The following is a 9,832-nucleotide window of genomic DNA, read 5'->3' as shown; positions in this document are numbered from 1 at the left end:
GGTGGGCGTGGAAGTGAAGGCTTCCCCTTGGTTTCCGGGTGTGCCATTAAATTCCTATTCCTTCTCTTTGCCATCATCCAGTGACCAAAATGTGCTTCTCCTTCCTCACCCAAGCTAGGTTCACCACGTTTTGCTCCTACATTAGACTCAGTGGCCACTTGACAACTTATTGGCTTTTTACACACCATTAGAGGATAAGACTTAAGTCGATGACCAAGCCTCCCACATCCAAAGCAAATCAGGTGCAAGCCTTCATACTCAACCCTATAAGTTTTATGATGAAGCTCGTATTTAGAAACCAAGGTTTTCTTCAAATCAGTCTCAATGCAGATATGAGCAAATTTTCCACATTCCATCCACACATTTAAGGGGTCCAAATCTCCTTTGTATCGAATGGTAGCATCATACACCTTGACAAACCTACCCAAGGAACCTCCAATTTTACGTAGAATCCTATAATTATAGTATTCAATAGGAAGACCAGGAACCCTAATCCATACAACAACTTTTTTCATTTCATTATTGTTTAGATTCAATTCAGGTTTCCATTGCTGCACCACAAGGTAATGTCCAAGGATCATCCATGGCCTGTCGTCAAACACATTTCTTAAGTCACTTCATTCAGTAAAAAAATTAGAAAAAAATTTGTTCTCAAGGTCAATTACCTCCTCCATACTCCCCACAGGTTTCCGAAGCTTGAGAAGTCGTGTCTTTAGGAAACGGAGACCAACTCGTTTTCCAAGCAGCTTCACTATCACCGACTTTCTCCAAGGTAGACAAATTGCTTTCCTCTCCTGTTCGGAAAGTCTCACCACTGGACATAGAAGGTTTATCTCAAAATTCTTTCCATCACACATGCCTTCCTCCTCTAAAAGGTCTGCATCTTCCTCTTCTGACTCAGATTTAGAGCCAAAGCACTCATGAATTGCATCTGCCTCTTCATCTTCATCAGTGTGATTGAACATTCCATTCACCACTATTCCCTTGAAAATATCTTTGTATGAGATAACACTCTTTTTCATAGCCAGACTCATTGATGTCTCAAAGGCTTCCTTACCAATTTCCATGATCGCATCCACTGCCAAGGAAGCCTCTTGGTTCATCAAGGCACTTTTGTGTATTACCTCTGTCGTCTTAGCTTTCTGTGTGCTCCTGTCTTTTTGGTCATCTTCTTCTCTAGTGGTGAGAGCAGAGTGTTCCATAGTTTCATGATGTGTGTATATAGTTTTAAACAATAGGTTACATCCACTAACTAAAGCACATCTACAGTATAATAGTGGGTGGAAGGATAGGAACTTAATATACTTGCATACTTTCTTTGGAATGAAAATAACAATCGACATTCACCCTCTTGAATTTATCTCATGACTGTTTTATCTCTCTATATGTTTTCTTTTACCCAATGGTCCTACTTCATCTATGTCTTAAACACAAATGACCTCCACACATCTTATTTGTATAAATATTTTTTTATATATGGTAAAGCTTAATCTCTCTTCCATTGGATATGTATCTAACACCATACTCAATCGTAAGTTGTCAACTATTATGACATTCCATCTTCACTTCAGATAATCCTCTTGTTTATTTATTTATTATTAGTTAAAATTTATCTTACTTTAATATTTAATTTAAAGGAGAATTAATTGGTTTTCATAAAATTGAAACCTTGTTTTATGTCTTTTTCTGATATATTAAAGTGTTTCATGTCTTTTTAAATTGGTGGTTGTTTGGTCATTGGTTGATGAAGTGACGCTTAGATAATATAGATTCTAGCGGTACATTCATGATGGTGCAGCAATGTCGAAGTTATGAGATAAAACAACAAATGCGAGGGAGAACAGCGATTTGGTCTTAGATTACTTCATTGAAGCTTTCTCATGCCCTTTAAAGTAGGAGGGTCCCGAAGATTAGGGAACTCCCATGAAAATTGTTTTCCATGTAAGTCCTTAATTGTTTTCTTGATTATGTATAAAGTCTATATGTTTTGATTTAATGGAAATATGTGTTTATAATTTTTTTCGGGTTTACCATAATGTGAGATACTATTGAATCATGAAAGATCGCTAGATAATTATATTTGTATACATCTGAATATTTATTTGAAATTATGGTTTTAGTGGACTTGAGAAAGACATAATTTAGTTGCGAGAGGCATGAGACACATTTTTATGGGGATTAAGAATAAATATTAAGTGTGAGGATATAAAATCAAATAACTTGTAGAATTAGAAAAATTAGTGACTAGTATGTGAGGAGTAAAAACAAGAGAGGAGTGAGAGTTAGTATTTTGAGAAAATAAGAACTTATGTTATTTGATTTGTATGAAATTGGAGATAAGATCTCTAAAATATTTGTTTGATAAAAGATAGACGTCCTTAAGTTCTCTTGGCGGTTAAGGATGAATAATGGAGTTGGTTGAGAGTATATGGCTAATCATACAATTTGAAAGTGTAGCGATATTTGGGGATTTTCCTGTTGATATTGGATCACTTAGTTAGCGTGTTGAACTCGTCCTGAGAACATGACATAGTAAAAAGGCATTGGTGGTTGATATAACTAACTTAGGTGATACTTTTGAAAATATTGGATTTGTTTAAAGCATGTGGTTATTCACACACTTGAATTGTAGTGAGATTTAAGGGTTTTCCCAATGATATATCACTAAGTTAGCGTCTTCATTTTGTCCATTGTATTTGGCATGATAAAAATGTATTAGGCTGAGACAAATAAATCGGGTGATACTTGTTGAAATAGAGATTGAGAAAACATTGACTAAAATATTTAATGAGGTAACTTTGGTTAGTGTATATGCATTGGATTTATTAGTTGGAGTTAGAGAAAAATAGAACATATATTGATAGAAACGTAATTGCGGATTTTATTGAAGTGGCAATATGGATGATTCACCAATAAGCCTTGAGGGATTGTTTAGGTGGGACGGTTTAGTGAAGGTCTGGTCTTAAAACCAATATGATTAGGATAGTTCTACATACAAACTAAGTGGTCTCTAACACCCCTTGCACATTTCATAATCACTAGAGAGGATTCTGAAATGGATTGAGCTTACCACATAAGCATTTCTGATAGAGGTACACAAAACAATAAATATTGTTACTTGTCATTATTATGGTGATCTATACTCATAGTTACTTTCTCACTAGGATCTTGGTCTTCTGACATTTTGATGGAGATTGGTTTGTTGACATGCATAAGCATTGCATAAAAGATTTCTTTGGGGATTTGAATATCTCATTGTATGAGACACTAACTTCATGCATCATTTGTATATGGTTGACATTGGTTGATTATATTTGTCTTATATGTTGTGTCACTTTAAGGTTGTTCTCTATGTGATTCCACATTAAGGTCATCATAGTTTCTTACTCCTTCCTCTATCTTTTATTTTGTCTATACTCTATATATGCTTAGGATTGTTGTAGTTGTACTATTAATATTCATTGATGGAAATATAGACAGGAAGAATTTAGCTGATGTATTGTTAAATATTTTGTCTTTATTGAAATTATTGGCTTTGATATAGGAAAAACTCATTGGTTCAACTTATTTTTGTATAAGTTACATTTCACAAAAAATATTTAGGATGGATTCTTTTTACATATATGATGTTTCTATAGTTATTATGTTGATAAAATTAAATTAATGATTTTATAAAGTTGCATATTTCAAAAGAGATAATTATAGATCATGATTTTAAAATTTGAGGTTCAACATAATATCTTGTTTATGGAGTTGAGTTAATATTTTAATATTTCCGCATTTTGAAATTAACAGTCAAAGATTTTCTAATGTCGAGTTTAACTTTCTATAAACTTTCACCATATTTTCTATAATAATGTTTTAAATTTCTAATTATAAAAACGAGGTATTAACTATTTAATACCCCATTTTTACAACTAAGAACTCAAGATTTTATTATGGAAAATATGGTGAAAGTTTTTAGAAACATAAACTTAAGATATTAGAAAATAAGAGTAAATTTAAAACCTTTGGAATGAATGGTTCAAAATGCGAAAACATCCAACATTATTCATTTCCAAAAACAACTAATTACTTTCAACATTAAAACTCAAAACCATAATCTATATAATTATAAATTTTTAATTCTACAATTTGACAAAATTATTAATTTAATCTTATTAACATAATTATAATTAGCTATAAAATTATAACCGATACATGTTGGTCTTGACTCTTGAAAGACTTCTAGATTGATATCCAATCAAATGAAGATTATATATAAAGAGGTAGTAGAATTTGTAATAAATTCTCATTAATCTCTTTTTAAAACTCATTTTTCTTTTATTTATAACTCATATTTTAAAGGATATTCTTGTTTTAAAATATAAGTTACTTTATTCTTAGTATTATATAATTTATATTTAATATATCCCTGATGTTTTCCCTAGCATGTTGACTGACACTACCATGTTTGTCAACCTGCATTTTTATTGTTTGACCAAGATTAAGTGTACAGTCTTTATATGCTTGAAATTCTGACAAAAGTGTCAACTTTCTAATCTGAAATCATTTTAATTGAGCTTTTAATATGCAAAATCAAAAAAACAAAAGCAACCCATAGGAAAATGAATAGAATTAAATGAAAGACCATAATATTCTTAGTTAGTTGAAAGGTAAATCTAAATTTAACTTTTTAAATTAGAAGAAAATGTATAGAATTAAATTGAAAATGAAATTAAAAATCAGACACACTAAATGTGTGCTTTAAATGTGAACATTATTTTAAAGAGGGCAAAATTTAAATATAGAAAATACACATGTTCAATTACTCATTTAGCCCCGAGTCATATTTTGACTTTATATATTAGTATAAATATACATCATATGTGAAAAAAGAATCTTTCATAAATATTTTTCATAAAATGTGACTTATACACAACTCAATTCAAATACACCAAGGGGTTTTCCTATATCACATCCAATGATTCCAACATAGACAAGATATTTAACTATACATCAACTACGTTCTTTTGGTCTATATTTTCATCAATGGATATCTATGGTGAAACTACAAGAAACCTGAGAATATACACAATATAGACAAAATAAGATATACGAGGGTTTAAGAATTACAATGACCAGAACATAGAATTACATAGAGTGTAACATTAAAGTGACACAACTCATAACACAAACATAATAAACCAATGTCAACCATGTGTAAATTATGTATGAATTTAATGTCTTATACAATGGAATATTAAAATCCACAATTAACATATATTTAATGCAATGTTTATGCATGTCAATCATCCAATCTACATCAAAATTTTTACCTATATAAATTTTTATTTATACAAATAAGATATGTTTAGGCCATTTGTTGTAATATAGAAATGAAGTTTGATCATTGGGTAAAAGAAAACATATATGTAGATATATAAAATAGCCATGAGGGGTTAATATAATTGTTATTTTCTTTGTGGAGAAAGTATGCAACAAGTTTAATAATGGTAATTGATGGTGGTAGGATAAACACGTTTGATGTATAAAAGATGGGATATTTAAATAAAAGAATAAGATAAAACAAAATGGAAATAAATTCATCAATATATATATAGATAAGGATTGTTAGGATAACTCACCATGATAAAATAAATACAAATATATAAATAATTAAAACTGAAATTATATGGTGGAATTATATATAATATTGTCAATAAATAATAAGAGAAATATTTTGTAACTCAGGATAAAATGATACTAATTTAGATAAGAAGGAATTTTTAAAACATTATTATCTTAAATGGCTAACAAATAAATACTAGATACTAAATATCTATATTTATATTTATACTATATATAAATGTAAAATATGGTGTAACTTTTACCATAATGTAATTTGTAATTCCTGTTTTGCCCTTAACATTATTTAATTTTTACAAAAAAAACATATAACACAAGATAATCACCACCAACACATTAATTAACCACATCTCTCACTTTAACGTGAATATCAAAACATAAAGGCAAAACATGGTATAACTTTCATAATGATATAATTTTCAGTTCCTATTTTGCTCTTAATATTAATTAATTTTTACAAAAAAAAACATATAACCCTAAATAACCAACATATTAATTAACTACATCTCTCACCTTAAAGTGAATATTATCATAAATACAAAAAAAAAATACAAAATACATAGAACACAACAAATACATTCTAATTCTAAAAAATGAAATATATAAAAAGGGAATATATGGTACTATACAATATTGACCGGCACTAGTAATACTAAAAGAAAAAGATTATACATAAAAGATATAATTATATTAAATGACATAAGTAACCATAGAAAGGTGGAATATATATATAATATATGTAGGGAACTACTCATGTGTGAGAACAATGCACTATTGTGAGAATTGAGAATACTTAGTATGAACCACTGGATCTTGATTGAATGGTTAAGATTAAAAGTTACATGCACATGACAATCATATGACCAATAACTAACTTTTAATCATAACCATTCGTGATTATTTGTAAGGCCCAGATCTATTGTTCTCACAATTTTATATGAGAACTTTTCTCACTTGAGTAGCTCCCATATAGGGAACTGCTAATGTGAAAACAATGCGCTATTGTGAGAATTGAGAATACTTAGTACGAACTATGAACCACTAGATCTTGATTGAATGGTTCAGATTAAAAGTTACATGCACATGATAATCATATGACCAATAACTAACTTTTAATCCTAATCATCAGTGATTATTTGTAAGCCCAGATCAATTGTTCTCACAATTTTTACATGAGAACGGTTCTCACTTGAGTAGCTCTCATATAGGGAACTACTCATGTGAGAACAATGCGTTATTGTGAGAATTGAGAATACTTAGTATGAACCATTAGATCTTGATTGAATGGTTAAGATTAAAAGTTACATGCACATGACAATCGTATAACCAATAACTAACTTTTAATCCTAACCCTCCGTGATTATTTGTAAGGCCCAGATCTATTGTTCTCACAATTTTTATATGATATATATATAATATGGGAGTTACTCAAGTGAGAAATATTTCTCATATAAAAATTGTGAGAACAATAGATTTGGGTTTTACAAATAATCACAGATGGTTAGGATTATATGTTAGTTATTAGTCATATGATTGTCATGTGCATGTAACTTTTAATTTTAACCATTCAATCAAGATTAGTGGTTCACACTAAGTATTCTCAATTCTCACAATAGCGCATTTTTCTCACATGAGTAGTTCCCTATATGGGAGCTGCTCAAGAAAACAGTTCTCATATAAAAATTGTGAGAACAATAGATTTGTGTCTTTTAAATAATCAGGAATGGTTAGGATTAAAAGTTAGTTATTGGTCATATGATTATCACGTGCATGTAACTTTTAATCTTATCATTCAATCAAAATCTAGTGGTTCATATAAAGTATTCTCAATTCTCACACTAGCGCATTGTTCTCACATGATTAATTTCCTATATATATAGGAAATTTAAGATTAAAAGATACATGCACATGACTATCATGTGACCAATAACGAACTTTTAATCCTAACCATTCATGATTGATTGTAAGACACAGATTTATTGTTCTCACTATTTTTATATGATTTGAATATATATATATATATATATATTATGAGAAAAACATGTATGCATTACAGTGTAAGAGTTTTTTACACAGTCAGTGTATTATTTATCATTTATTTTTATTCATCATTTACTCTTAAATAAAAGTAATACACTTATTATGTATAAATCTTTACACTATAAATGCATAAATATTACACTTGTTTATTATAATAACAAAACGCACTGATACATCATATAATATAATTTATATATTAACATTAATATACAAATATATATGATAAAATAATGTTGTATATTTAGGGATAAAATGATTAAAGAGTATAAAAGATAAAAATGTTGATATTATCTTAAATATTTTATATAAACATTATCTAAATATAATAATATAGGATATATTATCTAAATAAATAATATAGGATATATTATCTAAATAAATAATATAGGATATATTATCTAAATAAATAATATAGGATATATTATCTAAATAAATAATATAGGATATATTATCTAAATAAATAATATAGGATATATTATCTAAATAAATAATATAGGATATATTATCTAAATAAATAATATAGGATATATTATTCGTAAATTTCTTAGTAAAAGATAAATACTCAAAAAATATATTTAATGCAAATCCATTTTGTATTAAAAAAAAGATGTAAATAATTTAATAATATAATAAAATATCATTTCTATCTTAAAATATAGTTTTGATACAAACTCAACTCTTAGAAGATAAAGATTTACTTGACAACAAGATAACCAATGAAGTAAATTGTCTTTAAAATAAAATAAAATCATAAACTTAATAGATAATCATTCAAAAAAGATTGACTGATCTTAAAAAATGATATTTATTTTTAGATAAAATACTATAGTAAATCAAAATTTTCCACTCATATAAAAATAGAAAATTGTAGGTGTTACACATGAATTCACCCATTGTCTAATAAAATAATAAAAAAAACACCCATGAACCAAAATAATGAAAAATACATCCAGATACACTAAAAACATAAAGCCTTATGTAAGTGTGCTATTCAATTGAGACATATCAACTGATGTTTGTTCAAGTGGTACATGTTTGATTCCCCTTAAGCAAGGTCTTGAGTTCAAATCTTGTGGATGTAAAAAATATCTGTGGATGTTCCCGGCTCAGACAAGATTGCCTCCGGTACAATGATACATGTGGGAAACCAAAAAAATTTGAGAGATATTAAAAAATGTCTAACTGCACTCTTTAAGATATACATAAATTAGCATTTAAAAATAAAGTTTTGTATCATCTATATGTTAAACATATCAATCTGAATGCAAAATCAATATTTTTACTTTATTAAGCAATGTATCAAAGACATTTCTTAAGATTCCCCTTTTCATTTTATATTTGATTCGTATTTGTTGAGATTGGAATCCAAAATATTCTATTTTCATCCAATGGCTTGGATTTACTAAAATTAGGAGATTCACTATTTTCATATTCAATTAATCAAATCCTAAACTACCTTAGTTATCAAATGTCAACAAGCATGTTACTTTCATTTTAACAAAACAAATCATCAAATAATCTGATTCTTTAAAAAAAAAGTTATTTTTCTATTGTTATAGTAATATAGAGTTGTCAAAACTGATTCTATACTTTTTCATAAATTAGTTAAACTATCACATAATTATGCCTTGTTACATTATTAAAAAGATGTACCTCGTGTTAATGTAATATATATATATATATATATATATATATATTTATATTTATATGTGTGTGTTTATATGGAACTAGCAAGTATCCTTTACAATAGAAGGACAGTTTCAGAATCAGAGAATATAAATTATTTGATATATTTAAATATAAATAAATTATATTATTAGGTGATATAATAGTTTTATTAATACATTATTTTGAGACGAAGAGATAGAAGGGAGAAAAATAGAAGGTGTGAGAAAAAGAATTACATACATGATTTTTGAAAAACAACATACTAAAAGCGTTCAATAATGAATTAGAGAAATTTTAATGTAATTGATGTCGTGTTTTATTCTTTCCACTACAATATTTTAGATTAAAATATAGTATACATATCACAGGATATGTCTATATTTCCACTATTTTGAATTTTGACTCCAATAAACTTGAGAATATTGATGTTTTTTTCTCATTTATAATAAATAATTAGAAAAATTGTTATTGAAGAAAAAAAAATCAAGTTTATATA

This window comes from Lupinus angustifolius, chromosome LG11 (genome assembly GCF_001865875.1).
Source record: "Lupinus angustifolius cultivar Tanjil chromosome LG11, LupAngTanjil_v1.0, whole genome shotgun sequence".
Lineage (NCBI taxonomy): Eukaryota > Viridiplantae > Streptophyta > Magnoliopsida > Fabales > Fabaceae > Lupinus > Lupinus angustifolius.
This window is presented reverse-complemented; position numbering follows the sequence as displayed.